General features: G+C 53.4%; 47 non-coding genes across 47 annotated transcripts; all 47 read left to right on the forward strand.

The window, feature by feature from the left end:
- Positions 1-74: 74 nt before the first annotated feature.
- Positions 75-147, forward strand: TRNAA-AGC (transfer RNA alanine (anticodon AGC)). Its single transcript has one exon. It is a non-coding gene; the product is annotated as a tRNA-Ala (tRNA).
- A 670-nt stretch (positions 148-817) lies between these two features.
- Positions 818-888, forward strand: TRNAG-GCC (transfer RNA glycine (anticodon GCC)). Its single transcript has one exon. It is a non-coding gene; the product is annotated as a tRNA-Gly (tRNA).
- Positions 889-1,249: 361 nt separating this feature from the next.
- On the forward strand, positions 1,250-1,322 carry TRNAA-UGC (transfer RNA alanine (anticodon UGC)). Its single transcript has one exon. It is a non-coding gene; the product is annotated as a tRNA-Ala (tRNA).
- Positions 1,323-1,897: 575 nt separating this feature from the next.
- TRNAG-GCC (transfer RNA glycine (anticodon GCC)) lies at positions 1,898-1,968 on the forward strand. Its single transcript has one exon. It is a non-coding gene; the product is annotated as a tRNA-Gly (tRNA).
- Positions 1,969-2,286: 318 nt separating this feature from the next.
- Positions 2,287-2,359, forward strand: TRNAA-AGC (transfer RNA alanine (anticodon AGC)). Its single transcript has one exon. It is a non-coding gene; the product is annotated as a tRNA-Ala (tRNA).
- A 670-nt stretch (positions 2,360-3,029) lies between these two features.
- TRNAG-GCC (transfer RNA glycine (anticodon GCC)) lies at positions 3,030-3,100 on the forward strand. Its single transcript has one exon. It is a non-coding gene; the product is annotated as a tRNA-Gly (tRNA).
- Positions 3,101-3,461: 361 nt separating this feature from the next.
- Positions 3,462-3,534, forward strand: TRNAA-UGC (transfer RNA alanine (anticodon UGC)). The gene has a single exon. It is a non-coding gene; the product is annotated as a tRNA-Ala (tRNA).
- Positions 3,535-4,109: 575 nt separating this feature from the next.
- On the forward strand, positions 4,110-4,180 carry TRNAG-GCC (transfer RNA glycine (anticodon GCC)). The gene has a single exon. It is a non-coding gene; the product is annotated as a tRNA-Gly (tRNA).
- A 318-nt stretch (positions 4,181-4,498) lies between these two features.
- On the forward strand, positions 4,499-4,571 carry TRNAA-AGC (transfer RNA alanine (anticodon AGC)). The gene has a single exon. It is a non-coding gene; the product is annotated as a tRNA-Ala (tRNA).
- A 670-nt stretch (positions 4,572-5,241) lies between these two features.
- TRNAG-GCC (transfer RNA glycine (anticodon GCC)) lies at positions 5,242-5,312 on the forward strand. The gene has a single exon. It is a non-coding gene; the product is annotated as a tRNA-Gly (tRNA).
- A 361-nt stretch (positions 5,313-5,673) lies between these two features.
- Positions 5,674-5,746, forward strand: TRNAA-UGC (transfer RNA alanine (anticodon UGC)). Its single transcript has one exon. It is a non-coding gene; the product is annotated as a tRNA-Ala (tRNA).
- Positions 5,747-6,321: 575 nt separating this feature from the next.
- Positions 6,322-6,392, forward strand: TRNAG-GCC (transfer RNA glycine (anticodon GCC)). Its single transcript has one exon. It is a non-coding gene; the product is annotated as a tRNA-Gly (tRNA).
- A 318-nt stretch (positions 6,393-6,710) lies between these two features.
- Positions 6,711-6,783, forward strand: TRNAA-AGC (transfer RNA alanine (anticodon AGC)). Its single transcript has one exon. It is a non-coding gene; the product is annotated as a tRNA-Ala (tRNA).
- Positions 6,784-7,453: 670 nt separating this feature from the next.
- Positions 7,454-7,524, forward strand: TRNAG-GCC (transfer RNA glycine (anticodon GCC)). The gene has a single exon. It is a non-coding gene; the product is annotated as a tRNA-Gly (tRNA).
- A 361-nt stretch (positions 7,525-7,885) lies between these two features.
- TRNAA-UGC (transfer RNA alanine (anticodon UGC)) lies at positions 7,886-7,958 on the forward strand. The gene has a single exon. It is a non-coding gene; the product is annotated as a tRNA-Ala (tRNA).
- Positions 7,959-8,533: 575 nt separating this feature from the next.
- Positions 8,534-8,604, forward strand: TRNAG-GCC (transfer RNA glycine (anticodon GCC)). Its single transcript has one exon. It is a non-coding gene; the product is annotated as a tRNA-Gly (tRNA).
- Positions 8,605-8,922: 318 nt separating this feature from the next.
- On the forward strand, positions 8,923-8,995 carry TRNAA-AGC (transfer RNA alanine (anticodon AGC)). The gene has a single exon. It is a non-coding gene; the product is annotated as a tRNA-Ala (tRNA).
- Positions 8,996-9,665: 670 nt separating this feature from the next.
- Positions 9,666-9,736, forward strand: TRNAG-GCC (transfer RNA glycine (anticodon GCC)). Its single transcript has one exon. It is a non-coding gene; the product is annotated as a tRNA-Gly (tRNA).
- A 361-nt stretch (positions 9,737-10,097) lies between these two features.
- On the forward strand, positions 10,098-10,170 carry TRNAA-UGC (transfer RNA alanine (anticodon UGC)). Its single transcript has one exon. It is a non-coding gene; the product is annotated as a tRNA-Ala (tRNA).
- Positions 10,171-10,745: 575 nt separating this feature from the next.
- Positions 10,746-10,816, forward strand: TRNAG-GCC (transfer RNA glycine (anticodon GCC)). Its single transcript has one exon. It is a non-coding gene; the product is annotated as a tRNA-Gly (tRNA).
- Positions 10,817-11,134: 318 nt separating this feature from the next.
- On the forward strand, positions 11,135-11,207 carry TRNAA-AGC (transfer RNA alanine (anticodon AGC)). Its single transcript has one exon. It is a non-coding gene; the product is annotated as a tRNA-Ala (tRNA).
- A 670-nt stretch (positions 11,208-11,877) lies between these two features.
- On the forward strand, positions 11,878-11,948 carry TRNAG-GCC (transfer RNA glycine (anticodon GCC)). The gene has a single exon. It is a non-coding gene; the product is annotated as a tRNA-Gly (tRNA).
- A 361-nt stretch (positions 11,949-12,309) lies between these two features.
- On the forward strand, positions 12,310-12,382 carry TRNAA-UGC (transfer RNA alanine (anticodon UGC)). The gene has a single exon. It is a non-coding gene; the product is annotated as a tRNA-Ala (tRNA).
- A 575-nt stretch (positions 12,383-12,957) lies between these two features.
- TRNAG-GCC (transfer RNA glycine (anticodon GCC)) lies at positions 12,958-13,028 on the forward strand. The gene has a single exon. It is a non-coding gene; the product is annotated as a tRNA-Gly (tRNA).
- Positions 13,029-13,346: 318 nt separating this feature from the next.
- Positions 13,347-13,419, forward strand: TRNAA-AGC (transfer RNA alanine (anticodon AGC)). Its single transcript has one exon. It is a non-coding gene; the product is annotated as a tRNA-Ala (tRNA).
- Positions 13,420-14,089: 670 nt separating this feature from the next.
- TRNAG-GCC (transfer RNA glycine (anticodon GCC)) lies at positions 14,090-14,160 on the forward strand. The gene has a single exon. It is a non-coding gene; the product is annotated as a tRNA-Gly (tRNA).
- Positions 14,161-14,521: 361 nt separating this feature from the next.
- Positions 14,522-14,594, forward strand: TRNAA-UGC (transfer RNA alanine (anticodon UGC)). Its single transcript has one exon. It is a non-coding gene; the product is annotated as a tRNA-Ala (tRNA).
- A 575-nt stretch (positions 14,595-15,169) lies between these two features.
- Positions 15,170-15,240, forward strand: TRNAG-GCC (transfer RNA glycine (anticodon GCC)). Its single transcript has one exon. It is a non-coding gene; the product is annotated as a tRNA-Gly (tRNA).
- A 331-nt stretch (positions 15,241-15,571) lies between these two features.
- Positions 15,572-15,644, forward strand: TRNAA-AGC (transfer RNA alanine (anticodon AGC)). Its single transcript has one exon. It is a non-coding gene; the product is annotated as a tRNA-Ala (tRNA).
- Positions 15,645-16,314: 670 nt separating this feature from the next.
- Positions 16,315-16,385, forward strand: TRNAG-GCC (transfer RNA glycine (anticodon GCC)). The gene has a single exon. It is a non-coding gene; the product is annotated as a tRNA-Gly (tRNA).
- Positions 16,386-16,746: 361 nt separating this feature from the next.
- Positions 16,747-16,819, forward strand: TRNAA-UGC (transfer RNA alanine (anticodon UGC)). Its single transcript has one exon. It is a non-coding gene; the product is annotated as a tRNA-Ala (tRNA).
- A 575-nt stretch (positions 16,820-17,394) lies between these two features.
- TRNAG-GCC (transfer RNA glycine (anticodon GCC)) lies at positions 17,395-17,465 on the forward strand. Its single transcript has one exon. It is a non-coding gene; the product is annotated as a tRNA-Gly (tRNA).
- A 318-nt stretch (positions 17,466-17,783) lies between these two features.
- On the forward strand, positions 17,784-17,856 carry TRNAA-AGC (transfer RNA alanine (anticodon AGC)). Its single transcript has one exon. It is a non-coding gene; the product is annotated as a tRNA-Ala (tRNA).
- Positions 17,857-18,526: 670 nt separating this feature from the next.
- Positions 18,527-18,597, forward strand: TRNAG-GCC (transfer RNA glycine (anticodon GCC)). Its single transcript has one exon. It is a non-coding gene; the product is annotated as a tRNA-Gly (tRNA).
- A 361-nt stretch (positions 18,598-18,958) lies between these two features.
- Positions 18,959-19,031, forward strand: TRNAA-UGC (transfer RNA alanine (anticodon UGC)). Its single transcript has one exon. It is a non-coding gene; the product is annotated as a tRNA-Ala (tRNA).
- A 575-nt stretch (positions 19,032-19,606) lies between these two features.
- TRNAG-GCC (transfer RNA glycine (anticodon GCC)) lies at positions 19,607-19,677 on the forward strand. Its single transcript has one exon. It is a non-coding gene; the product is annotated as a tRNA-Gly (tRNA).
- Positions 19,678-19,995: 318 nt separating this feature from the next.
- Positions 19,996-20,068, forward strand: TRNAA-AGC (transfer RNA alanine (anticodon AGC)). Its single transcript has one exon. It is a non-coding gene; the product is annotated as a tRNA-Ala (tRNA).
- Positions 20,069-20,738: 670 nt separating this feature from the next.
- TRNAG-GCC (transfer RNA glycine (anticodon GCC)) lies at positions 20,739-20,809 on the forward strand. The gene has a single exon. It is a non-coding gene; the product is annotated as a tRNA-Gly (tRNA).
- Positions 20,810-21,170: 361 nt separating this feature from the next.
- Positions 21,171-21,243, forward strand: TRNAA-UGC (transfer RNA alanine (anticodon UGC)). Its single transcript has one exon. It is a non-coding gene; the product is annotated as a tRNA-Ala (tRNA).
- A 575-nt stretch (positions 21,244-21,818) lies between these two features.
- TRNAG-GCC (transfer RNA glycine (anticodon GCC)) lies at positions 21,819-21,889 on the forward strand. The gene has a single exon. It is a non-coding gene; the product is annotated as a tRNA-Gly (tRNA).
- A 318-nt stretch (positions 21,890-22,207) lies between these two features.
- On the forward strand, positions 22,208-22,280 carry TRNAA-AGC (transfer RNA alanine (anticodon AGC)). Its single transcript has one exon. It is a non-coding gene; the product is annotated as a tRNA-Ala (tRNA).
- A 670-nt stretch (positions 22,281-22,950) lies between these two features.
- TRNAG-GCC (transfer RNA glycine (anticodon GCC)) lies at positions 22,951-23,021 on the forward strand. The gene has a single exon. It is a non-coding gene; the product is annotated as a tRNA-Gly (tRNA).
- Positions 23,022-23,382: 361 nt separating this feature from the next.
- On the forward strand, positions 23,383-23,455 carry TRNAA-UGC (transfer RNA alanine (anticodon UGC)). The gene has a single exon. It is a non-coding gene; the product is annotated as a tRNA-Ala (tRNA).
- Positions 23,456-24,030: 575 nt separating this feature from the next.
- On the forward strand, positions 24,031-24,101 carry TRNAG-GCC (transfer RNA glycine (anticodon GCC)). Its single transcript has one exon. It is a non-coding gene; the product is annotated as a tRNA-Gly (tRNA).
- Positions 24,102-24,419: 318 nt separating this feature from the next.
- Positions 24,420-24,492, forward strand: TRNAA-AGC (transfer RNA alanine (anticodon AGC)). The gene has a single exon. It is a non-coding gene; the product is annotated as a tRNA-Ala (tRNA).
- Positions 24,493-25,162: 670 nt separating this feature from the next.
- On the forward strand, positions 25,163-25,233 carry TRNAG-GCC (transfer RNA glycine (anticodon GCC)). Its single transcript has one exon. It is a non-coding gene; the product is annotated as a tRNA-Gly (tRNA).
- A 361-nt stretch (positions 25,234-25,594) lies between these two features.
- On the forward strand, positions 25,595-25,667 carry TRNAA-UGC (transfer RNA alanine (anticodon UGC)). Its single transcript has one exon. It is a non-coding gene; the product is annotated as a tRNA-Ala (tRNA).
- The last annotated feature ends 356 nt before the right edge of the window (positions 25,668-26,023 follow it).

Here is a 26,023-nt window from a genome sequence, read left to right on the forward strand (position 1 = left end):
AACTGCCTATAGTTTACACATAGCCCAGGAGAGGACAGGGATCAGCCATAGCACAAGCAACAACCTCAAGCAAAGGGGGATTAGCTCAAATGGTAGAGCGCTCGCTTAGCATGCGAGAGGTAGCGGGATCGATGCCCGCATTCTCCAAATGCAGCTTTCCTGATTTGCCAGGAGACACCTTGCTTTTGTGTTTGATGTTGAAGCTTGGAACCGAGCGCCGTGAGCAACATGGGAAGCCGGAGTCCTCCTCATAACGCGTGCCAAGGCGTTGCCACGTTTTTGTGGTGGCAACTGTGGCTTCAGCCAAAGTCACGTAGGCAGTGTTGGACAAAAGCAATCTAGTAAACAAAGCACGAGCAGGCCTCCATGGCCAAGAGACAATATTTCATTAGCGCAAAAGGTGCCAGTGCCATGCTTACGCTGAGAGCTTTGGACTCGTTGAATCACCTGAATCAGGTTCAACTTCTCTTTGTGTGCGAAAGAAAGGCCTTTGGGCCCGCACGCAAGCAAATATCGATTGGCATAGGAAAGGGCAACGTAGCAGAGGATGGTTTCGATCCATCGACCTCTGGGTTATGGGCCCAGCACGCTTCCGCTGCGCCACTCTGCTCTTGTCGCTGACCAACCTCAACAACCACATGTGGATGTAGTTTGCCAGCGATTCCCACGGGGAGTGGGTCCATGTGGCAAAGTCACAATGTAGACGACTAGGCGTTTCCATTGATTTTCGACCAGCGAATCCCAAGTCAAGCGTGGGCGAGAGCTGGACTCTCCTAGACCAGCTGAGCGAGGGTGGTGGCAAGTGGCCCGGCGTGGAGCATTGGTGGTTCAGTGGTAGAATTCTCGCCTGCCACGCGGGAGGCCCGGGTTCGATTCCCGGCCAATGCAATTATGGGCTCTTTGTGTTTGCAGCGCTCTCCCCCAATTTCCAGCCCCGTGGAGTGCATCAAGGCACAAGGTGTTTCTTGTCGAGAATGTACTAGGCGGTGTGAGTGCTTTTTGAAACCAGCCTTCTCCCAATTACATCATTGAAACCCATGGGGCCATACCTCTGAAGGGGCTCAGTTGTCAAAGGTCGTAGGAGGGAAAAAAAAGGGGGGTGCAAACCTTCTACGCTAGGAAAGCGGGTGGCTCTCCTGGTGTCTAGCGGCCAGAGCAGGTTGTGGATTTCGCAAAACTGACTATATTTTACACATAGCCCAGGAGAGGACAGGGATCAGCCATAGCGCAAGCAACACACTCGAGCAAAGGGGGATTAGCTCAAGTGGCAGAGCGCTCGCTTTGCATGCGAGAGGTAGCGGGATCGATGCCCGCATTCTCCAAACGCAGCTTTCCTGGTTTCACGGGAGGCACCTTGCTTTTGTGTTTGATGTTGAAGCTTGGAACCGAGCGCCGTGAGCAACATGGGAAGCCGGAGTGCTCCTCATAACATGTGCCAAGGCATTGCCACGTTTTTGTGGTGGCATCTGTGGCTTCAGCCAAAGTCACGTAGGCAGTATTGGACAAAAGCAATCAATTAAAGAAAGCACGACCAGGCTTCCATGGCCAAGAGACAATATTCCATTAGGGGGAAAGGTGCCAGTGCCATGCTTACGCTGAGAGCTTTGGACTCGTTGAATCACCTGAATCAGGTTCAACTTCTCTTTGTGTGCGAAAGAAAGGCCTTTGGGCCCGCAAGCAAATATCGATTGGCATAGGAAAAGGCAACGTAGCAGAGGATGGTTTCGATCCATCGACCTCTGGGTTATGGGCCCAGCACGCTTCCGCTGCGCCACTCTGCTCTTGTCGCTGACCATCCTCATGGATTTCGACAAGCGAATCCCAAGTCAAGCGTGGGCGAGAGCTGGACTCTCCTAGGCCAGCTGAGCGAGGGTGGTGGCGCCTGGCCCGGCGTGGAGCATTGGTGGTTCAGTGGTAGAATTCTCGCCTGCCACGCGGGAGGCCCGGGTTCGATTCCCGGCCAATGCAATTATGGGCTCTTGGTGTTTGTAGCTCTCTCCCCCAATTTCCAGCCCCATGGAATGCCTCAAGGCACAAGGTGTTTCTTGTCGAGAATGTATTAGGCGGTGTGAGTGCTTTTTGAAACCACCTTCTCCCAATGACATCATTGAAACCCATGGGGCCATACTTCAGAAGGGGCTCAGTTGTCCAAGGTCTTGGGGGAGTGGCTCTCCTGGTGTCTAGCGGCCAGAGCAAGTTGTGGATTTAGCAAAACTGCCTATAGTTTACACATAGCCCAGGAGAGGACAGGGATCAGCCATAGCACAAGCAACAACCTCAAGCAAAGGGGGATTAGCTCAAATGGTAGAGCGCTCGCTTAGCATGCGAGAGGTAGCGGGATCGATGCCCGCATTCTCCAAATGCAGCTTTCCTGATTTGCCAGGAGACACCTTGCTTTTGTGTTTGATGTTGAAGCTTGGAACCGAGCGCCGTGAGCAACATGGGAAGCCGGAGTCCTCCTCATAACGCGTGCCAAGGCGTTGCCACGTTTTTGTGGTGGCAACTGTGGCTTCAGCCAAAGTCACGTAGGCAGTGTTGGACAAAAGCAATCTAGTAAACAAAGCACGAGCAGGCCTCCATGGCCAAGAGACAATATTTCATTAGCGCAAAAGGTGCCAGTGCCATGCTTACGCTGAGAGCTTTGGACTCGTTGAATCACCTGAATCAGGTTCAACTTCTCTTTGTGTGCGAAAGAAAGGCCTTTGGGCCCACACGCAAGCAAATATCGATTGGCATAGGAAAGGGCAACGTAGCAGAGGATGGTTTCGATCCATCGACCTCTGGGTTATGGGCCCAGCACGCTTCCGCTGCGCCACTCTGCTCTTGTCGCTGACCAACCTCAACAACCACATGTGGATGTAGTTTGCCAGCGATTCCCACGGGGAGTGGGTCCATGTGGCAAAGTCACAATGTAGACGACTAGGCGTTTCCATTGATTTTCGACCAGCGAATCCCAAGTCAAGCGTGGGCGAGAGCTGGACTCTCCTAGACCAGCTGAGCGAGGGTGGTGGCAAGTGGCCCGGCGTGGAGCATTGGTGGTTCAGTGGTAGAATTCTCGCCTGCCACGCGGGAGGCCCGGGTTCGATTCCCGGCCAATGCAATTATGGGCTCTTTGTGTTTGCAGCGCTCTCCCCCAATTTCCAGCCCCGTGGAGTGCATCAAGGCACAAGGTGTTTCTTGTCGAGAATGTACTAGGCGGTGTGAGTGCTTTTTGAAACCAGCCTTCTCCCAATTACATCATTGAAACCCATGGGGCCATACCTCTGAAGGGGCTCAGTTGTCAAAGGTCGTAGGAGGGAAAAAAAAGGGGGGTGCAAACCTTCTACGCTAGGAAAGCGGGTGGCTCTCCTGGTGTCTAGCGGCCAGAGCAGGTTGTGGATTTCGCAAAACTGACTATATTTTACACATAGCCCAGGAGAGGACAGGGATCAGCCATAGCGCAAGCAACACACTCGAGCAAAGGGGGATTAGCTCAAGTGGCAGAGCGCTCGCTTTGCATGCGAGAGGTAGCGGGATCGATGCCCGCATTCTCCAAACGCAGCTTTCCTGGTTTCACGGGAGGCACCTTGCTTTTGTGTTTGATGTTGAAGCTTGGAACCGAGCGCCGTGAGCAACATGGGAAGCCGGAGTGCTCCTCATAACATGTGCCAAGGCATTGCCACGTTTTTGTGGTGGCATCTGTGGCTTCAGCCAAAGTCACGTAGGCAGTATTGGACAAAAGCAATCAATTAAAGAAAGCACGACCAGGCTTCCATGGCCAAGAGACAATATTCCATTAGGGGGAAAGGTGCCAGTGCCATGCTTACGCTGAGAGCTTTGGACTCGTTGAATCACCTGAATCAGGTTCAACTTCTCTTTGTGTGCGAAAGAAAGGCCTTTGGGCCCGCAAGCAAATATCGATTGGCATAGGAAAAGGCAACGTAGCAGAGGATGGTTTCGATCCATCGACCTCTGGGTTATGGGCCCAGCACGCTTCCGCTGCGCCACTCTGCTCTTGTCGCTGACCATCCTCATGGATTTCGACAAGCGAATCCCAAGTCAAGCGTGGGCGAGAGCTGGACTCTCCTAGGCCAGCTGAGCGAGGGTGGTGGCGCCTGGCCCGGCGTGGAGCATTGGTGGTTCAGTGGTAGAATTCTCGCCTGCCACGCGGGAGGCCCGGGTTCGATTCCCGGCCAATGCAATTATGGGCTCTTGGTGTTTGTAGCTCTCTCCCCCAATTTCCAGCCCCATGGAATGCCTCAAGGCACAAGGTGTTTCTTGTCGAGAATGTATTAGGCGGTGTGAGTGCTTTTTGAAACCACCTTCTCCCAATGACATCATTGAAACCCATGGGGCCATACTTCAGAAGGGGCTCAGTTGTCCAAGGTCTTGGGGGAGTGGCTCTCCTGGTGTCTAGCGGCCAGAGCAAGTTGTGGATTTAGCAAAACTGCCTATAGTTTACACATAGCCCAGGAGAGGACAGGGATCAGCCATAGCACAAGCAACAACCTCAAGCAAAGGGGGATTAGCTCAAATGGTAGAGCGCTCGCTTAGCATGCGAGAGGTAGCGGGATCGATGCCCGCATTCTCCAAATGCAGCTTTCCTGATTTGCCAGGAGACACCTTGCTTTTGTGTTTGATGTTGAAGCTTGGAACCGAGCGCCGTGAGCAACATGGGAAGCCGGAGTCCTCCTCATAACGCGTGCCAAGGCGTTGCCACGTTTTTGTGGTGGCAACTGTGGCTTCAGCCAAAGTCACGTAGGCAGTGTTGGACAAAAGCAATCTAGTAAACAAAGCACGAGCAGGCCTCCATGGCCAAGAGACAATATTTCATTAGCGCAAAAGGTGCCAGTGCCATGCTTACGCTGAGAGCTTTGGACTCGTTGAATCACCTGAATCAGGTTCAACTTCTCTTTGTGTGCGAAAGAAAGGCCTTTGGGCCCGCACGCAAGCAAATATCGATTGGCATAGAAAAAGGCAACGTAGCAGAGGATGGTTTCGATCCATCGACCTCTGGGTTATGGGCCCAGCACGCTTCCGCTGCGCCACTCTGCTCTTGTCGCTGACCAACCTCAACAACCACATGTGGATGTAGTTTGCCAGCGATTCCCACGGGGAGTGGGTCCATGTGGCAAAGTCACAATGTAGACGACTAGGCGTTTCCATTGATTTTCGACCAGCGAATCCCAAGTCAAGCGTGGGCGAGAGCTGGACTCTCCTAGACCAGCTGAGCGAGGGTGGTGGCAAGTGGCCCGGCGTGGAGCATTGGTGGTTCAGTGGTAGAATTCTCGCCTGCCACGCGGGAGGCCCGGGTTCGATTCCCGGCCAATGCAATTATGGGCTCTTTGTGTTTGCAGCGCTCTCCCCCAATTTCCAGCCCCGTGGAGTGCATCAAGGCACAAGGTGTTTCTTGTCGAGAATGTACTAGGCGGTGTGAGTGCTTTTTGAAACCAGCCTTCTCCCAATTACATCATTGAAACCCATGGGGCCATACCTCTGAAGGGGCTCAGTTGTCAAAGGTCGTAGGAGGGAAAAAAAAGGGGGGTGCAAACCTTCTACGCTAGGAAAGCGGGTGGCTCTCCTGGTGTCTAGCGGCCAGAGCAGGTTGTGGATTTCGCAAAACTGACTATATTTTACACATAGCCCAGGAGAGGACAGGGATCAGCCATAGCGCAAGCAACACACTCGAGCAAAGGGGGATTAGCTCAAGTGGCAGAGCGCTCGCTTTGCATGCGAGAGGTAGCGGGATCGATGCCCGCATTCTCCAAACGCAGCTTTCCTGGTTTCACGGGAGGCACCTTGCTTTTGTGTTTGATGTTGAAGCTTGGAACCGAGCGCCGTGAGCAACATGGGAAGCCGGAGTGCTCCTCATAACATGTGCCAAGGCATTGCCACGTTTTTGTGGTGGCATCTGTGGCTTCAGCCAAAGTCACGTAGGCAGTATTGGACAAAAGCAATCAATTAAAGAAAGCACGACCAGGCTTCCATGGCCAAGAGACAATATTCCATTAGGGGGAAAGGTGCCAGTGCCATGCTTACGCTGAGAGCTTTGGACTCGTTGAATCACCTGAATCAGGTTCAACTTCTCTTTGTGTGCGAAAGAAAGGCCTTTGGGCCCGCAAGCAAATATCGATTGGCATAGGAAAAGGCAACGTAGCAGAGGATGGTTTCGATCCATCGACCTCTGGGTTATGGGCCCAGCACGCTTCCGCTGCGCCACTCTGCTCTTGTCGCTGGCCATCCTCATGGATTTCGACAAGCGAATCCCAAGTCAAGCGTGGGCGAGAGCTGGACTCTCCTAGGCCAGCTGAGCGAGGGTGGTGGCGCCTGGCCCGGCGTGGAGCATTGGTGGTTCAGTGGTAGAATTCTCGCCTGCCACGCGGGAGGCCCGGGTTCGATTCCCGGCCAATGCAATTATGGGCTCTTGGTGTTTGTAGCTCTCTCCCCCAATTTCCAGCCCCATGGAATGCCTCAAGGCACAAGGTGTTTCTTGTCGAGAATGTATTAGGCGGTGTGAGTGCTTTTTGAAACCACCTTCTCCCAATGACATCATTGAAACCCATGGGGCCATACTTCAGAAGGGGCTCAGTTGTCCAAGGTCTTGGGGGAGTGGCTCTCCTGGTGTCTAGCGGCCAGAGCAAGTTGTGGATTTAGCAAAACTGCCTATAGTTTACACATAGCCCAGGAGAGGACAGGGATCAGCCATAGCACAAGCAACAACCTCAAGCAAAGGGGGATTAGCTCAAATGGTAGAGCGCTCGCTTAGCATGCGAGAGGTAGCGGGATCGATGCCCGCATTCTCCAAATGCAGCTTTCCTGATTTGCCAGGAGACACCTTGCTTTTGTGTTTGATGTTGAAGCTTGGAACCGAGCGCCGTGAGCAACATGGGAAGCCGGAGTCCTCCTCATAACGCGTGCCAAGGCGTTGCCACGTTTTTGTGGTGGCAACTGTGGCTTCAGCCAAAGTCACGTAGGCAGTGTTGGACAAAAGCAATCTAGTAAACAAAGCACGAGCAGGCCTCCATGGCCAAGAGACAATATTTCATTAGCGCAAAAGGTGCCAGTGCCATGCTTACGCTGAGAGCTTTGGACTCGTTGAATCACCTGAATCAGGTTCAACTTCTCTTTGTGTGCGAAAGAAAGGCCTTTGGGCCCGCACGCAAGCAAATATCGATTGGCATAGAAAAAGGCAACGTAGCAGAGGATGGTTTCGATCCATCGACCTCTGGGTTATGGGCCCAGCACGCTTCCGCTGCGCCACTCTGCTCTTGTCGCTGACCAACCTCAACAACCACATGTGGATGTAGTTTGCCAGCGATTCCCACGGGGAGTGGGTCCATGTGGCAAAGTCACAATGTAGACGACTAGGCGTTTCCATTGATTTTCGACCAGCGAATCCCAAGTCAAGCGTGGGCGAGAGCTGGACTCTCCTAGACCAGCTGAGCGAGGGTGGTGGCAAGTGGCCCGGCGTGGAGCATTGGTGGTTCAGTGGTAGAATTCTCGCCTGCCACGCGGGAGGCCCGGGTTCGATTCCCGGCCAATGCAATTATGGGCTCTTTGTGTTTGCAGCGCTCTCCCCCAATTTCCAGCCCCGTGGAGTGCATCAAGGCACAAGGTGTTTCTTGTCGAGAATGTACTAGGCGGTGTGAGTGCTTTTTGAAACCAGCCTTCTCCCAATTACATCATTGAAACCCATGGGGCCATACCTCTGAAGGGGCTCAGTTGTCAAAGGTCGTAGGAGGGAAAAAAAAGGGGGGTGCAAACCTTCTACGCTAGGAAAGCGGGTGGCTCTCCTGGTGTCTAGCGGCCAGAGCAGGTTGTGGATTTCGCAAAACTGACTATATTTTACACATAGCCCAGGAGAGGACAGGGATCAGCCATAGCGCAAGCAACACACTCGAGCAAAGGGGGATTAGCTCAAGTGGCAGAGCGCTCGCTTTGCATGCGAGAGGTAGCGGGATCGATGCCCGCATTCTCCAAACGCAGCTTTCCTGGTTTCACGGGAGGCACCTTGCTTTTGTGTTTGATGTTGAAGCTTGGAACCGAGCGCCGTGAGCAACATGGGAAGCCGGAGTGCTCCTCATAACATGTGCCAAGGCATTGCCACGTTTTTGTGGTGGCATCTGTGGCTTCAGCCAAAGTCACGTAGGCAGTATTGGACAAAAGCAATCAATTAAAGAAAGCACGACCAGGCTTCCATGGCCAAGAGACAATATTCCATTAGGGGGAAAGGTGCCAGTGCCATGCTTACGCTGAGAGCTTTGGACTCGTTGAATCACCTGAATCAGGTTCAACTTCTCTTTGTGTGCGAAAGAAAGGCCTTTGGGCCCGCAAGCAAATATCGATTGGCATAGGAAAAGGCAACGTAGCAGAGGATGGTTTCGATCCATCGACCTCTGGGTTATGGGCCCAGCACGCTTCCGCTGCGCCACTCTGCTCTTGTCGCTGGCCATCCTCATGGATTTCGACAAGCGAATCCCAAGTCAAGCGTGGGCGAGAGCTGGACTCTCCTAGGCCAGCTGAGCGAGGGTGGTGGCGCCTGGCCCGGCGTGGAGCATTGGTGGTTCAGTGGTAGAATTCTCGCCTGCCACGCGGGAGGCCCGGGTTCGATTCCCGGCCAATGCAATTATGGGCTCTTGGTGTTTGTAGCTCTCTCCCCCAATTTCCAGCCCCATGGAATGCCTCAAGGCACAAGGTGTTTCTTGTCGAGAATGTATTAGGCGGTGTGAGTGCTTTTTGAAACCACCTTCTCCCAATGACATCATTGAAACCCATGGGGCCATACTTCAGAAGGGGCTCAGTTGTCCAAGGTCTTGGGGGAGTGGCTCTCCTGGTGTCTAGCGGCCAGAGCAAGTTGTGGATTTAGCAAAACTGCCTATAGTTTACACATAGCCCAGGAGAGGACAGGGATCAGCCATAGCACAAGCAACAACCTCAAGCAAAGGGGGATTAGCTCAAATGGTAGAGCGCTCGCTTAGCATGCGAGAGGTAGCGGGATCGATGCCCGCATTCTCCAAATGCAGCTTTCCTGATTTGCCAGGAGACACCTTGCTTTTGTGTTTGATGTTGAAGCTTGGAACCGAGCGCCGTGAGCAACATGGGAAGCCGGAGTCCTCCTCATAACGCGTGCCAAGGCGTTGCCACGTTTTTGTGGTGGCAACTGTGGCTTCAGCCAAAGTCACGTAGGCAGTGTTGGACAAAAGCAATCTAGTAAACAAAGCACGAGCAGGCCTCCATGGCCAAGAGACAATATTTCATTAGCGCAAAAGGTGCCAGTGCCATGCTTACGCTGAGAGCTTTGGACTTGTTGAATCACCTGAATCAGGTTCAACTTCTCTTTGTGTGCGAAAGAAAGGCCTTTGGGCCCGCACGCAAGCAAATATCGATTGGCATAGGAAAGGGCAACGTAGCAGAGGATGGTTTCGATCCATCGACCTCTGGGTTATGGGCCCAGCACGCTTCCGCTGCGCCACTCTGCTCTTGTCGCTGACCAACCTCAACAACCACATGTGGATGTAGTTTGCCAGCGATTCCCACGGGGAGTGGGTCCATGTGGCAAAGTCACAATGTAGACGACTAGGCGTTTCCATTGATTTTCGACCAGCGAATCCCAAGTCAAGCGTGGGCGAGAGCTGGACTCTCCTAGACCAGCTGAGCGAGGGTGGTGGCAAGTGGCCCGGCGTGGAGCATTGGTGGTTCAGTGGTAGAATTCTCGCCTGCCACGCGGGAGGCCCGGGTTCGATTCCCGGCCAATGCAATTATGGGCTCTTTGTGTTTGCAGCGCTCTCCCCCAATTTCCAGCCCCGTGGAGTGCATCAAGGCACAAGGTGTTTCTTGTCGAGAATGTACTAGGCGGTGTGAGTGCTTTTTGAAACCAGCCTTCTCCCAATTACATCATTGAAACCCATGGGGCCATACCTCTGAAGGGGCTCAGTTGTCAAAGGTCGTAGGAGGGAAAAAAAAGGGGGGTGCAAACCTTCTACGCTAGGAAAGCGGGTGGCTCTCCTGGTGTCTAGCGGCCAGAGCAGGTTGTGGATTTCGCAAAACTGACTATATTTTACACATAGCCCAGGAGAGGACAGGGATCAGCCATAGCGCAAGCAACACACTCGAGCAAAGGGGGATTAGCTCAAGTGGCAGAGCGCTCGCTTTGCATGCGAGAGGTAGCGGGATCGATGCCCGCATTCTCCAAACGCAGCTTTCCTGGTTTCACGGGAGGCACCTTGCTTTTGTGTTTGATGTTGAAGCTTGGAACCGAGCGCCGTGAGCAACATGGGAAGCCGGAGTGCTCCTCATAACATGTGCCAAGGCATTGCCACGTTTTTGTGGTGGCATCTGTGGCTTCAGCCAAAGTCTCGTAGGCAGTATTGGACAAAAGCAATCAATTAAAGAAAGCACGACCAGGCTTCCATGGCCAAGAGACAATATTCCATTAGGGGGAAAGGTGCCAGTGCCATGCTTACGCTGAGAGCTTTGGACTCGTTGAATCACCTGAATCAGGTTCAACTTCTCTTTGTGTGCGAAAGAAAGGCCTTTGGGCCCGCAAGCAAATATCGATTGGCATAGGAAAAGGCAACGTAGCAGAGGATGGTTTCGATCCATCGACCTCTGGGTTATGGGCCCAGCACGCTTCCGCTGCGCCACTCTGCTCTTGTCGCTGGCCATCCTCATGGATTTCGACAAGCGAATCCCAAGTCAAGCGTGGGCGAGAGCTGGACTCTCCTAGGCCAGCTGAGCGAGGGTGGTGGCGCCTGGCCCGGCGTGGAGCATTGGTGGTTCAGTGGTAGAATTCTCGCCTGCCACGCGGGAGGCCCGGGTTCGATTCCCGGCCAATGCAATTATGGGCTCTTGGTGTTTGTAGCTCTCTCCCCCAATTTCCAGCCCCATGGAATGCCTCAAGGCACAAGGTGTTTCTTGTCGAGAATGTATTAGGCGGTGTGAGTGCTTTTTGAAACCACCTTCTCCCAATGACATCATTGAAACCCATGGGGCCATACTTCAGAAGGGGCTCAGTTGTCCAAGGTCTTGGGGGAGTGGCTCTCCTGGTGTCTAGCGGCCAGAGCAAGTTGTGGATTTAGCAAAACTGCCTATAGTTTACACATAGCCCAGGAGAGGACAGGGATCAGCCATAGCACAAGCAACAACCTCAAGCAAAGGGGGATTAGCTCAAATGGTAGAGCGCTCGCTTAGCATGCGAGAGGTAGCGGGATCGATGCCCGCATTCTCCAAATGCAGCTTTCCTGATTTGCCAGGAGACACCTTGCTTTTGTGTTTGATGTTGAAGCTTGGAACCGAGCGCCGTGAGCAACATGGGAAGCCGGAGTCCTCCTCATAACGCGTGCCAAGGCGTTGCCACGTTTTTGTGGTGGCAACTGTGGCTTCAGCCAAAGTCACGTAGGCAGTGTTGGACAAAAGCAATCTAGTAAACAAAGCACGAGCAGGCCTCCATGGCCAAGAGACAATATTTCATTAGCGCAAAAGGTGCCAGTGCCATGCTTACGCTGAGAGCTTTGGACTCGTTGAATCACCTGAATCAGGTTCAACTTCTCTTTGTGTGCGAAAGAAAGGCCTTTGGGCCCGCACGCAAGCAAATATCGATTGGCATAGGAAAGGGCAACGTAGCAGAGGATGGTTTCGATCCATCGACCTCTGGGTTATGGGCCCAGCACGCTTCCGCTGCGCCACTCTGCTCTTGTCGCTGACCAACCTCAACAACCACATGTGGATGTAGTTTGCCAGCGATTCCCACGGGGAGTGGGTCCATGTGGCAAAGTCACAATGTAGACGACTAGGCGTTTCCATTGATTTTCGACCAGCGAATCCCAAGTCAAGCGTGGGCGAGAGCTGGACTCTCCTAGACCAGCTGAGCGAGGGTGGTGGCGCCTGGCCCGGCGTGGAGCATTGGTGGTTCAGTGGTAGAATTCTCGCCTGCCACGCGGGAGGCCCGGGTTCGATTCCCGGCCAATGCAATTATGGGCTCTTTGTGTTTGCAGCGCTCTCCCCCAATTTCCAGCCCCGTGGAGTGCATCAAGGCACAAGGTGTTTCTTGTCGAGAATGTACTAGGCGGTGTGAGTGCTTTTTGAAACCAGCCTTCTCCCAATTACATCATTGAAACCCATGGGGCCATACCTCTGAAGGGGCTCAGTTGTCAAAGGTCGTAGGAGGGAAAAAAAAGGGGGGTGCAAACCTTCTACGCTAGGAAAGCGGGTGGCTCTCCTGGTGTCTAGCGGCCAGAGCAGGTTGTGGATTTCGCAAAACTGACTATATTTTACACATAGCCCAGGAGAGGACAGGGATCAGCCATAGCGCAAGCAACACACTCGAGCAAAGGGGGATTAGCTCAAGTGGCAGAGCGCTCGCTTTGCATGCGAGAGGTAGCGGGATCGATGCCCGCATTCTCCAAACGCAGCTTTCCTGGTTTCACGGGAGGCACCTTGCTTTTGTGTTTGATGTTGAAGCTTGGAACCGAGCGCCGTGAGCAACATGGGAAGCCGGAGTGCTCCTCATAACATGTGCCAAGGCATTGCCACGTTTTTGTGGTGGCATCTGTGGCTTCAGCCAAAGTCACGTAGGCAGTATTGGACAAAAGCAATCAATTAAAGAAAGCACGACCAGGCTTCCATGGCCAAGAGACAATATTCCATTAGGGGGAAAGGTGCCAGTGCCATGCTTACGCTGAGAGCTTTGGACTCGTTGAATCACCTGAATCAGGTTCAACTTCTCTTTGTGTGCGAAAGAAAGGCCTTTGGGCCCGCAAGCAAATATCGATTGGCATAGGAAAAGGCAACGTAGCAGAGGATGGTTTCGATCCATCGACCTCTGGGTTATGGGCCCAGCACGCTTCCGCTGCGCCACTCTGCTCTTGTCGCTGACCATCCTCATGGATTTCGACAAGCGAATCCCAAGTCAAGCGTGGGCGAGAGCTGGACTCTCCTAGGCCAGCTGAGCGAGGGTGGTGGCGCCTGGCCCGGCGTGGAGCATTGGTGGTTCAGTGGTAGAATTCTCGCCTGCCACGCGGGAGGCCCGGGTTCGATTCCCGGCCAATGCAATTATGGGCTCTTGGTGTTTGTAGCTCTCTCCCCCAATTTCCAGCCCCATGGAATGCCTCAAGGCACAAGGTGTTTCTTGTCGAGAATGTATTAGGCGGTGTGAGTGCTTTTTGAAACCACCTTCTCCCAATGACATCATTGAAACCCATGGGGCCATACTTCAGAAGGGGCTCAGTTGTCCAAGGTCTTGGGGGAGTGGCTCTCCTGGTGTCTAGCGGCCAGAGCAAGTTGTGGATTTAGCAAAACTGCCTATAGTTTACACATAGCCCAGGAGAGGACAGGGATCAGCCATAGCACAAGCAACAACCTCAAGCAAAGGGGGATTAGCTCAAATGGTAGAGCGCTCGCTTAGCATGCGAGAGGTAGCGGGATCGATGCCCGCATTCTCCAAATGCAGCTTTCCTGATTTGCCAGGAGACACCTTGCTTTTGTGTTTGATGTTGAAGCTTGGAACCGAGCGCCGTGAGCAACATGGGAAGCCGGAGTCCTCCTCATAACGCGTGCCAAGGCGTTGCCACGTTTTTGTGGTGGCAACTGTGGCTTCAGCCAAAGTCACGTAGGCAGTGTTGGACAAAAGCAATCTAGTAAACAAAGCACGAGCAGGCCTCCATGGCCAAGAGACAATATTTCATTAGCGCAAAAGGTGCCAGTGCCATGCTTACGCTGAGAGCTTTGGACTCGTTGAATCACCTGAATCAGGTTCAACTTCTCTTTGTGTGCGAAAGAAAGGCCTTTGGGCCCGCACGCAAGCAAATATCGATTGGCATAGAAAAAGGCAACGTAGCAGAGGATGGTTTCGATCCATCGACCTCTGGGTTATGGGCCCAGCACGCTTCCGCTGCGCCACTCTGCTCTTGTCGCTGACCAACCTCAACAACCACATGTGGATGTAGTTTGCCAGCGATTCCCACGGGGAGTGGGTCCATGTGGCAAAGTCACAATGTAGACGACTAGGCGTTTCCATTGATTTTCGACCAGCGAATCCCAAGTCAAGCGTGGGCGAGAGCTGGACTCTCCTAGACCAGCTGAGCGAGGGTGGTGGCAAGTGGCCCGGCGTGGAGCATTGGTGGTTCAGTGGTAGAATTCTCGCCTGCCACGCGGGAGGCCCGGGTTCGATTCCCGGCCAATGCAATTATGGGCTCTTTGTGTTTGCAGCGCTCTCCCCCAATTTCCAGCCCCGTGGAGTGCATCAAGGCACAAGGTGTTTCTTGTCGAGAATGTACTAGGCGGTGTGAGTGCTTTTTGAAACCAGCCTTCTCCCAATTACATCATTGAAACCCATGGGGCCATACCTCTGAAGGGGCTCAGTTGTCAAAGGTCGTAGGAGGGAAAAAAAAGGGGGGTGCAAACCTTCTACGCTAGGAAAGCGGGTGGCTCTCCTGGTGTCTAGCGGCCAGAGCAGGTTGTGGATTTCGCAAAACTGACTATATTTTACACATAGCCCAGGAGAGGACAGGGATCAGCCATAGCGCAAGCAACACACTCGAGCAAAGGGGGATTAGCTCAAGTGGCAGAGCGCTCGCTTTGCATGCGAGAGGTAGCGGGATCGATGCCCGCATTCTCCAAACGCAGCTTTCCTGGTTTCACGGGAGGCACCTTGCTTTTGTGTTTGATGTTGAAGCTTGGAACCGAGCGCCGTGAGCAACATGGGAAGCCGGAGTGCTCCTCATAACATGTGCCAAGGCATTGCCACGTTTTTGTGGTGGCATCTGTGGCTTCAGCCAAAGTCACGTAGGCAGTATTGGACAAAAGCAATCAATTAAAGAAAGCACGACCAGGCTTCCATGGCCAAGAGACAATATTCCATTAGGGGGAAAGGTGCCAGTGCCATGCTTACGCTGAGAGCTTTGGACTCGTTGAATCACCTGAATCAGGTTCAACTTCTCTTTGTGTGCGAAAGAAAGGCCTTTGGGCCCGCAAGCAAATATCGATTGGCATAGGAAAAGGCAACGTAGCAGAGGATGGTTTCGATCCATCGACCTCTGGGTTATGGGCCCAGCACGCTTCCGCTGCGCCACTCTGCTCTTGTCGCTGGCCATCCTCATGGATTTCGACAAGCGAATCCCAAGTCAAGCGTGGGCGAGAGCTGGACTCTCCTAGGCCAGCTGAGCGAGGGTGGTGGCGCCTGGCCCGGCGTGGAGCATTGGTGGTTCAGTGGTAGAATTCTCGCCTGCCACGCGGGAGGCCCGGGTTCGATTCCCGGCCAATGCAATTATGGGCTCTTGGTGTTTGTAGCTCTCTCCCCCAATTTCCAGCCCCATGGAATGCCTCAAGGCACAAGGTGTTTCTTGTCGAGAATGTATTAGGCGGTGTGAGTGCTTTTTGAAACCACCTTCTCCCAATGACATCATTGAAACCCATGGGGCCATACTTCAGAAGGGGCTCAGTTGTCCAAGGTCTTGGGGGAGTGGCTCTCCTGGTGTCTAGCGGCCAGAGCAAGTTGTGGATTTAGCAAAACTGCCTATAGTTTACACATAGCCCAGGAGAGGACAGGGATCAGCCATAGCACAAGCAACAACCTCAAGCAACAACCTCAAGCAAAGGGGGATTAGCTCAAATGGTAGAGCGCTCGCTTAGCATGCGAGAGGTAGCGGGATCGATGCCCGCATTCTCCAAATGCAGCTTTCCTGATTTGCCAGGAGACACCTTGCTTTTGTGTTTGATGTTGAAGCTTGGAACCGAGCGCCGTGAGCAACATGGGAAGCCGGAGTCCTCCTCATAACGCGTGCCAAGGCGTTGCCACGTTTTTGTGGTGGCAACTGTGGCTTCAGCCAAAGTCACGTAGGCAGTGTTGGACAAAAGCAATCTAGTAAACAAAGCACGAGCAGGCCTCCATGGCCAAGAGACAATATTTCATTAGTGCAAAAGGTGCCAGTGCCATGCTTACGCTGAGAGCTTTGGACTCGTTGAATCACCTGAATCAGGTTCAACTTCTCTTTGTGTGCGAAAGAAAGGCCTTTGGGCCCGCACGCAAGCAAATATCGATTGGCATAGGAAAGGGCAACGTAGCAGAGGATGGTTTCGATCCATCGACCTCTGGGTTATGGGCCCAGCACGCTTCCGCTGCGCCACTCTGCTCTTGTCGCTGACCAACCTCAACAACCACATGTGGATGTAGTTTGCCAGCGATTCCCACGGGGAGTGGGTCCATGTGGCAAAGTCACAATGTAGACGACTAGGCGTTTCCATTGATTTTCGACCAGCGAATCCCAAGTCAAGCGTGGGCGAGAGCTGGACTCTCCTAGACCAGCTGAGCGAGGGTGGTGGCAAGTGGCCCGGCGTGGAGCATTGGTGGTTCAGTGGTAGAATTCTCGCCTGCCACGCGGGAGGCCCGGGTTCGATTCCCGGCCAATGCAATTATGGGCTCTTTGTGTTTGCAGCGCTCTCCCCCAATTTCCAGCCCCGTGGAGTGCATCAAGGCACAAGGTGTTTCTTGTCGAGAATGTACTAGGCGGTGTGAGTGCTTTTTGAAACCAGCCTTCTCCCAATTACATCATTGAAACCCATGGGGCCATACCTCTGAAGGGGCTCAGTTGTCAAAGGTCGTAGGAGGGAAAAAAAAGGGGGGTGCAAACCTTCTACGCTAGGAAAGCGGGTGGCTCTCCTGGTGTCTAGCGGCCAGAGCAGGTTGTGGATTTCGCAAAACTGACTATATTTTACACATAGCCCAGGAGAGGACAGGGATCAGCCATAGCGCAAGCAACACACTCGAGCAAAGGGGGATTAGCTCAAGTGGCAGAGCGCTCGCTTTGCATGCGAGAGGTAGCGGGATCGATGCCCGCATTCTCCAAACGCAGCTTTCCTGGTTTCACGGGAGGCACCTTGCTTTTGTGTTTGATGTTGAAGCTTGGAACCGAGCGCCGTGAGCAACATGGGAAGCCGGAGTGCTCCTCATAACATGTGCCAAGGCATTGCCACGTTTTTGTGGTGGCATCTGTGGCTTCAGCCAAAGTCACGTAGGCAGTATTGGACAAAAGCAATCAATTAAAGAAAGCACGACCAGGCTTCCATGGCCAAGAGACAATATTCCATTAGGGGGAAAGGTGCCAGTGCCATGCTTACGCTGAGAGCTTTGGACTCGTTGAATCACCTGAATCAGGTTCAACTTCTCTTTGTGTGCGAAAGAAAGGCCTTTGGGCCCGCAAGCAAATATCGATTGGCATAGGAAAAGGCAACGTAGCAGAGGATGGTTTCGATCCATCGACCTCTGGGTTATGGGCCCAGCACGCTTCCGCTGCGCCACTCTGCTCTTGTCGCTGGCCATCCTCATGGATTTCGACAAGCGAATCCCAAGTCAAGCGTGGGCGAGAGCTGGACTCTCCTAGGCCAGCTGAGCGAGGGTGGTGGCGCCTGGCCCGGCGTGGAGCATTGGTGGTTCAGTGGTAGAATTCTCGCCTGCCACGCGGGAGGCCCGGGTTCGATTCCCGGCCAATGCAATTATGGGCTCTTGGTGTTTGTAGCTCTCTCCCCCAATTTCCAGCCCCATGGAATGCCTCAAGGCACAAGGTGTTTCTTGTCGAGAATGTATTAGGCGGTGTGAGTGCTTTTTGAAACCACCTTCTCCCAATGACATCATTGAAACCCATGGGGCCATACTTCAGAAGGGGCTCAGTTGTCCAAGGTCTTGGGGGAGTGGCTCTCCTGGTGTCTAGCGGCCAGAGCAAGTTGTGGATTTAGCAAAACTGCCTATAGTTTACACATAGCCCAGGAGAGGACAGGGATCAGCCATAGCACAAGCAACAACCTCAAGCAAAGGGGGATTAGCTCAAATGGTAGAGCGCTCGCTTAGCATGCGAGAGGTAGCGGGATCGATGCCCGCATTCTCCAAATGCAGCTTTCCTGATTTGCCAGGAGACACCTTGCTTTTGTGTTTGATGTTGAAGCTTGGAACCGAGCGCCGTGAGCAACATGGGAAGCCGGAGTCCTCCTCATAACGCGTGCCAAGGCGTTGCCACGTTTTTGTGGTGGCAACTGTGGCTTCAGCCAAAGTCACGTAGGCAGTGTTGGACAAAAGCAATCTAGTAAACAAAGCACGAGCAGGCCTCCATGGCCAAGAGACAATATTTCATTAGCGCAAAAGGTGCCAGTGCCATGCTTACGCTGAGAGCTTTGGACTCGTTGAATCACCTGAATCAGGTTCAACTTCTCTTTGTGTGCGAAAGAAAGGCCTTTGGGCCCGCACGCAAGCAAATATCGATTGGCATAGGAAAGGGCAACGTAGCAGAGGATGGTTTCGATCCATCGACCTCTGGGTTATGGGCCCAGCACGCTTCCGCTGCGCCACTCTGCTCTTGTCGCTGACCAACCTCAACAACCACATGTGGATGTAGTTTGCCAGCGATTCCCACGGGGAGTGGGTCCATGTGGCAAAGTCACAATGTAGACGACTAGGCGTTTCCATTGATTTTCGACCAGCGAATCCCAAGTCAAGCGTGGGCGAGAGCTGGACTCTCCTAGACCAGCTGAGCGAGGGTGGTGGCAAGTGGCCCGGCGTGGAGCATTGGTGGTTCAGTGGTAGAATTCTCGCCTGCCACGCGGGAGGCCCGGGTTCGATTCCCGGCCAATGCAATTATGGGCTCTTTGTGTTTGCAGCGCTCTCCCCCAATTTCCAGCCCCGTGGAGTGCATCAAGGCACAAGGTGTTTCTTGTCGAGAATGTACTAGGCGGTGTGAGTGCTTTTTGAAACCAGCCTTCTCCCAATTACATCATTGAAACCCATGGGGCCATACCTCTGAAGGGGCTCAGTTGTCAAAGGTCGTAGGAGGGAAAAAAAAGGGGGGTGCAAACCTTCTACGCTAGGAAAGCGGGTGGCTCTCCTGGTGTCTAGCGGCCAGAGCAGGTTGTGGATTTCGCAAAACTGACTATATTTTACACATAGCCCAGGAGAGGACAGGGATCAGCCATAGCGCAAGCAACACACTCGAGCAAAGGGGGATTAGCTCAAGTGGCAGAGCGCTCGCTTTGCATGCGAGAGGTAGCGGGATCGATGCCCGCATTCTCCAAACGCAGCTTTCCTGGTTTCACGGGAGGCACCTTGCTTTTGTGTTTGATGTTGAAGCTTGGAACCGAGCGCCGTGAGCAACATGGGAAGCCGGAGTGCTCCTCATAACATGTGCCAAGGCATTGCCACGTTTTTGTGGTGGCATCTGTGGCTTCAGCCAAAGTCTCGTAGGCAGTATTGGACAAAAGCAATCAATTAAAGAAAGCACGACCAGGCTTCCATGGCCAAGAGACAATATTCCATTAGGGGGAAAGGTGCCAGTGCCATGCTTACGCTGAGAGCTTTGGACTCGTTGAATCACCTGAATCAGGTTCAACTTCTCTTTGTGTGCGAAAGAAAGGCCTTTGGGCCCGCAAGCAAATATCGATTGGCATAGGAAAAGGCAACGTAGCAGAGGATGGTTTCGATCCATCGACCTCTGGGTTATGGGCCCAGCACGCTTCCGCTGCGCCACTCTGCTCTTGTCGCTGGCCATCCTCATGGATTTCGACAAGCGAATCCCAAGTCAAGCGTGGGCGAGAGCTGGACTCTCCTAGGCCAGCTGAGCGAGGGTGGTGGCGCCTGGCCCGGCGTGGAGCATTGGTGGTTCAGTGGTAGAATTCTCGCCTGCCACGCGGGAGGCCCGGGTTCGATTCCCGGCCAATGCAATTATGGGCTCTTGGTGTTTGTAGCTCTCTCCCCCAATTTCCAGCCCCATGGAATGCCTCAAGGCACAAGGTGTTTCTTGTCGAGAATGTATTAGGCGGTGTGAGTGCTTTTTGAAACCACCTTCTCCCAATGACATCATTGAAACCCATGGGGCCATACTTCAGAAGGGGCTCAGTTGTCCAAGGTCTTGGGGGAGTGGCTCTCCTGGTGTCTAGCGGCCAGAGCAAGTTGTGGATTTAGCAAAACTGCCTATAGTTTACACATAGCCCAGGAGAGGACAGGGATCAGCCATAGCACAAGCAACAACCTCAAGCAAAGGGGGATTAGCTCAAATGGTAGAGCGCTCGCTTAGCATGCGAGAGGTAGCGGGATCGATGCCCGCATTCTCCAAATGCAGCTTTCCTGATTTGCCAGGAGACACCTTGCTTTTGTGTTTGATGTTGAAGCTTGGAACCGAGCGCCGTGAGCAACATGGGAAGCCGGAGTCCTCCTCATAACGCGTGCCAAGGCGTTGCCACGTTTTTGTGGTGGCAACTGTGGCTTCAGCCAAAGTCACGTAGGCAGTGTTGGACAAAAGCAATCTAGTAAACAAAGCACGAGCAGGCCTCCATGGCCAAGAGACAATATTTCATTAGCGCAAAAGGTGCCAGTGCCATGCTTACGCTGAGAGCTTTGGACTCGTTGAATCACCTGAATCAGGTTCAACTTCTCTTTGTGTGCGAAAGAAAGGCCTTTGGGCCCGCACGCAAGCAAATATCGATTGGCATAGGAAAGGGCAACGTAGCAGAGGATGGTTTCGATCCATCGACCTCTGGGTTATGGGCCCAGCACGCTTCCGCTGCGCCACTCTGCTCTTGTCGCTGACCAACCTCAACAACCACATGTGGATGTAGTTTGCCAGCGATTCCCACGGGGAGTGGGTCCATGTGGCAAAGTCACAATGTAGACGACTAGGCGTTTCCATTGATTTTCGACCAGCGAATCCCAAGTCAAGCGTGGGCGAGAGCTGGACTCTCCTAGACCAGCTGAGCGAGGGTGGTGGCGCCTGGCCCGGCGTGGAGCATTGGTGGTTCAGTGGTAGAATTCTCGCCTGCCACGCGGGAGGCCCGGGTTCGATTCCCGGCCAATGCAATTATGGGCTCTTTGTGTTTGCAGCGCTCTCCCCCAATTTCCAGCCCCGTGGAGTGCATCAAGGCACAAGGTGTTTCTTGTCGAGAATGTACTAGGCGGTGTGAGTGCTTTTTGAAACCAGCCTTCTCCCAATTACATCATTGAAACCCATGGGGCCATACCTCTGAAGGGGCTCAGTTGTCAAAGGTCGTAGGAGGGAAAAAAAAGGGGGGTGCAAACCTTCTACGCTAGGAAAGCGGGTGGCTCTCCTGGTGTCTAGCGGCCAGAGCAGGTTGTGGATTTCGCAAAACTGACTATATTTTACACATAGCCCAGGAGAGGACAGGGATCAGCCATAGCGCAAGCAACACACTCGAGCAAAGGGGGATTAGCTCAAGTGGCAGAGCGCTCGCTTTGCATGCGAGAGGTAGCGGGATCGATGCCCGCATTCTCCAAACGCAGCTTTCCTGGTTTCACGGGAGGCACCTTGCTTTTGTGTTTGATGTTGAAGCTTGGAACCGAGCGCCGTGAGCAACATGGGAAGCCGGAGTGCTCCTCATAACATGTGCCAAGGCATTGCCACGTTTTTGTGGTGGCATCTGTGGCTTCAGCCAAAGTCACGTAGGCAGTATTGGACAAAAGCAATCAATTAAAGAAAGCACGACCAGGCTTCCATGGCCAAGAGACAATATTCCATTAGGGGGAAAGGTGCCAGTGCCATGCTTACGCTGAGAGCTTTGGACTCGTTGAATCACCTGAATCAGGTTCAACTTCTCTTTGTGTGCGAAAGAAAGGCCTTTGGGCCCGCAAGCAAATATCGATTGGCATAGGAAAAGGCAACGTAGCAGAGGATGGTTTCGATCCATCGACCTCTGGGTTATGGGCCCAGCACGCTTCCGCTGCGCCACTCTGCTCTTGTCGCTGACCATCCTCATGGATTTCGACAAGCGAATCCCAAGTCAAGCGTGGGCGAGAGCTGGACTCTCCTAGGCCAGCTGAGCGAGGGTGGTGGCGCCTGGCCCGGCGTGGAGCATTGGTGGTTCAGTGGTAGAATTCTCGCCTGCCACGCGGGAGGCCCGGGTTCGATTCCCGGCCAATGCAATTATGGGCTCTTGGTGTTTGTAGCTCTCTCCCCCAATTTCCAGCCCCATGGAATGCCTCAAGGCACAAGGTGTTTCTTGTCGAGAATGTATTAGGCGGTGTGAGTGCTTTTTGAAACCACCTTCTCCCAATGACATCATTGAAACCCATGGGGCCATACTTCAGAAGGGGCTCAGTTGTCCAAGGTCTTGGGGGAGTGGCTCTCCTGGTGTCTAGCGGCCAGAGCAAGTTGTGGATTTAGCAAAACTGCCTATAGTTTACACATAGCCCAGGAGAGGACAGGGATCAGCCATAGCACAAGCAACAACCTCAAGCAAAGGGGGATTAGCTCAAATGGTAGAGCGCTCGCTTAGCATGCGAGAGGTAGCGGGATCGATGCCCGCATTCTCCAAATGCAGCTTTCCTGATTTGCCAGGAGACACCTTGCTTTTGTGTTTGATGTTGAAGCTTGGAACCGAGCGCCGTGAGCAACATGGGAAGCCGGAGTCCTCCTCATAACGCGTGCCAAGGCGTTGCCACGTTTTTGTGGTGGCAACTGTGGCTTCAGCCAAAGTCACGTAGGCAGTGTTGGACAAAAGCAATCTAGTAAACAAAGCACGAGCAGGCCTCCATGGCCAAGAGACAATATTTCATTAGCGCAAAAGGTGCCAGTGCCATGCTTACGCTGAGAGCTTTGGACTCGTTGAATCACCTGAATCAGGTTCAACTTCTCTTTGTGTGCGAAAGAAAGGCCTTTGGGCCCGCACGCAAGCAAATATCGATTGGCATAGGAAAGGGCAACGTAGCAGAGGATGGTTTCGATCCATCGACCTCTGGGTTATGGGCCCAGCACGCTTCCGCTGCGCCACTCTGCTCTTGTCGCTGACCAACCTCAACAACCACATGTGGATGTAGTTTGCCAGCGATTCCCACGGGGAGTGGGTCCATGTGGCAAAGTCACAATGTAGACGACTAGGCGTTTCCATTGATTTTCGACCAGCGAATCCCAAGTCAAGCGTGGGCGAGAGCTGGACTCTCCTAGACCAGCTGAGCGAGGGTGGTGGCAAGTGGCCCGGCGTGGAGCATTGGTGGTTCAGTGGTAGAATTCTCGCCTGCCACGCGGGAGGCCCGGGTTCGATTCCCGGCCAATGCAATTATGGGCTCTTTGTGTTTGCAGCGCTCTCCCCCAATTTCCAGCCCCGTGGAGTGCATCAAGGCACAAGGTGTTTCTTGTCGAGAATGTACTAGGCGGTGTGAGTGCTTTTTGAAACCAGCCTTCTCCCAATTACATCATTGAAACCCATGGGGCCATACCTCTGAAGGGGCTCAGTTGTCAAAGGTCGTAGGAGGGAAAAAAAAGGGGGGTGCAAACCTTCTACGCTAGGAAAGCGGGTGGCTCTCCTGGTGTCTAGCGGCCAGAGCAGGTTGTGGATTTCGCAAAACTGACTATATTTTACACATAGCCCAGGAGAGGACAGGGATCAGCCATAGCGCAAGCAACACACTCGAGCAAAGGGGGATTAGCTCAAGTGGCAGAGCGCTCGCTTTGCATGCGAGAGGTAGCGGGATCGATGCCCGCATTCTCCAAACGCAGCTTTCCTGGTTTCACGGGAGGCACCTTGCTTTTGTGTTTGATGTTGAAGCTTGGAACCGAGCGCCGTGAGCAACATGGGAAGCCGGAGTGCTCCTCATAACATGTGCCAAGGCATTGCCACGTTTTTGTGGTGGCATCTGTGGCTTCAGCCAAAGTCACGTAGGCAGTATTGGACAAAAGCAATCAATTAAAGAAAGCACGACCAGGCTTCCATGGCCAAGAGACAATATTCCATTAGGGGGAAAGGTGCCAGTGCCATGCTTACGCTGAGAGCTTTGGACTCGTTGAATCACCTGAATCAGGTTCAACTTCTCTTTGTGTGCGAAAGAAAGGCCTTTGGGCCCGCAAGCAAATATCGATTGGCATAGGAAAAGGCAACGTAGCAGAGGATGGTTTCGATCCATCGACCTCTGGGTTATGGGCCCAGCACGCTTCCGCTGCGCCACTCTGCTCTTGTCGCTGGCCATCCTCATGGATTTCGACAAGCGAATCCCAAGTCAAGCGTGGGCGAGAGCTGGACTCTCCTAGGCCAGCTGAGCGAGGGTGGTGGCGCCTGGCCCGGCGTGGAGCATTGGTGGTTCAGTGGTAGAATTCTCGCCTGCCACGCGGGAGGCCCGGGTTCGATTCCCGGCCAATGCAATTATGGGCTCTTGGTGTTTGTAGCTCTCTCCCCCAATTTCCAGCCCCATGGAATGCCTCAAGGCACAAGGTGTTTCTTGTCGAGAATGTATTAGGCGGTGTGAGTGCTTTTTGAAACCACCTTCTCCCAATGACATCATTGAAACCCATGGGGCCATACTTCAGAAGGGGCTCAGTTGTCCAAGGTCTTGGGGGAGTGGCTCTCCTGGTGTCTAGCGGCCAGAGCAAGTTGTGGATTTAGCAAAACTGCCTATAGTTTACACATAGCCCAGGAGAGGACAGGGATCAGCCATAGCACAAGCAACAACCTCAAGCAAAGGGGGATTAGCTCAAATGGTAGAGCGCTCGCTTAGCATGCGAGAGGTAGCGGGATCGATGCCCGCATTCTCCAAATGCAGCTTTCCTGATTTGCCAGGAGACACCTTGCTTTTGTGTTTGATGTTGAAGCTTGGAACCGAGCGCCGTGAGCAACATGGGAAGCCGGAGTCCTCCTCATAACGCGTGCCAAGGCGTTGCCACGTTTTTGTGGTGGCAACTGTGGCTTCAGCCAAAGTCACGTAGGCAGTGTTGGACAAAAGCAATCTAGTAAACAAAGCACGAGCAGGCCTCCATGGCCAAGAGACAATATTTCATTAGCGCAAAAGGTGCCAGTGCCATGCTTACGCTGAGAGCTTTGGACTCGTTGAATCACCTGAATCAGGTTCAACTTCTCTTTGTGTGCGAAAGAAAGGCCTTTGGGCCCGCACGCAAGCAAATATCGATTGGCATAGGAAAGGGCAACGTAGCAGAGGATGGTTTCGATCCATCGACCTCTGGGTTATGGGCCCAGCACGCTTCCGCTGCGCCACTCTGCTCTTGTCGCTGACCAACCTCAACAACCACATGTGGATGTAGTTTGCCAGCGATTCCCACGGGGAGTGGGTCCATGTGGCAAAGTCACAATGTAGACGACTAGGCGTTTCCATTGATTTTCGACCAGCGAATCCCAAGTCAAGCGTGGGCGAGAGCTGGACTCTCCTAGACCAGCTGAGCGAGGGTGGTGGCAAGTGGCCCGGCGTGGAGCATTGGTGGTTCAGTGGTAGAATTCTCGCCTGCCACGCGGGAGGCCCGGGTTCGATTCCCGGCCAATGCAATTATGGGCTCTTTGTGTTTGCAGCGCTCTCCCCCAATTTCCAGCCCCGTGGAGTGCATCAAGGCACAAGGTGTTTCTTGTCGAGAATGTACTAGGCGGTGTGAGTGCTTTTTGAAACCAGCCTTCTCCCAATTACATCATTGAAACCCATGGGGCCATACCTCTGAAGGGGCTCAGTTGTCAAAGGTCGTAGGAGGGAAAAAAAAGGGGGGTGCAAACCTTCTACGCTAGGAAAGCGGGTGGCTCTCCTGGTGTCTAGCGGCCAGAGCAGGTTGTGGATTTCGCAAAACTGACTATATTTTACACATAGCCCAGGAGAGGACAGGGATCAGCCATAGCGCAAGCAACACACTCGAGCAAAGGGGGATTAGCTCAAGTGGCAGAGCGCTCGCTTTGCATGCGAGAGGTAGCGGGATCGATGCCCGCATTCTCCAAACGCAGCTTTCCTGGTTTCACGGGAGGCACCTTGCTTTTGTGTTTGATGTTGAAGCTTGGAACCGAGCGCCGTGAGCAACATGGGAAGCCGGAGTGCTCCTCATAACATGTGCCAAGGCATTGCCACGTTTTTGTGGTGGCATCTGTGGCTTCAGCCAAAGTCTCGTAGGCAGTATTGGACAAAAGCAATCAATTAAAGAAAGCACGACCAGGCTTCCATGGCCAAGAGACAATATTCCATTAGGGGGAAAGGTGCCAGTGCCATGCTTACGCTGAGAGCTTTGGACTCGTTGAATCACCTGAATCAGGTTCAACTTCTCTTTGTGTGCGAAAGAAAGGCCTTTGGGCCCGCAAG

This window comes from Lithobates pipiens, unplaced genomic scaffold (genome assembly GCF_037356315.1).
Source record: "Lithobates pipiens isolate NorthernLeopardFrog02 unplaced genomic scaffold, aLitPip1_a1.2 Scaffold_18, whole genome shotgun sequence".
In the NCBI taxonomy this organism is placed as follows: Eukaryota; Metazoa; Chordata; class Amphibia; order Anura; family Ranidae; genus Lithobates; species Lithobates pipiens.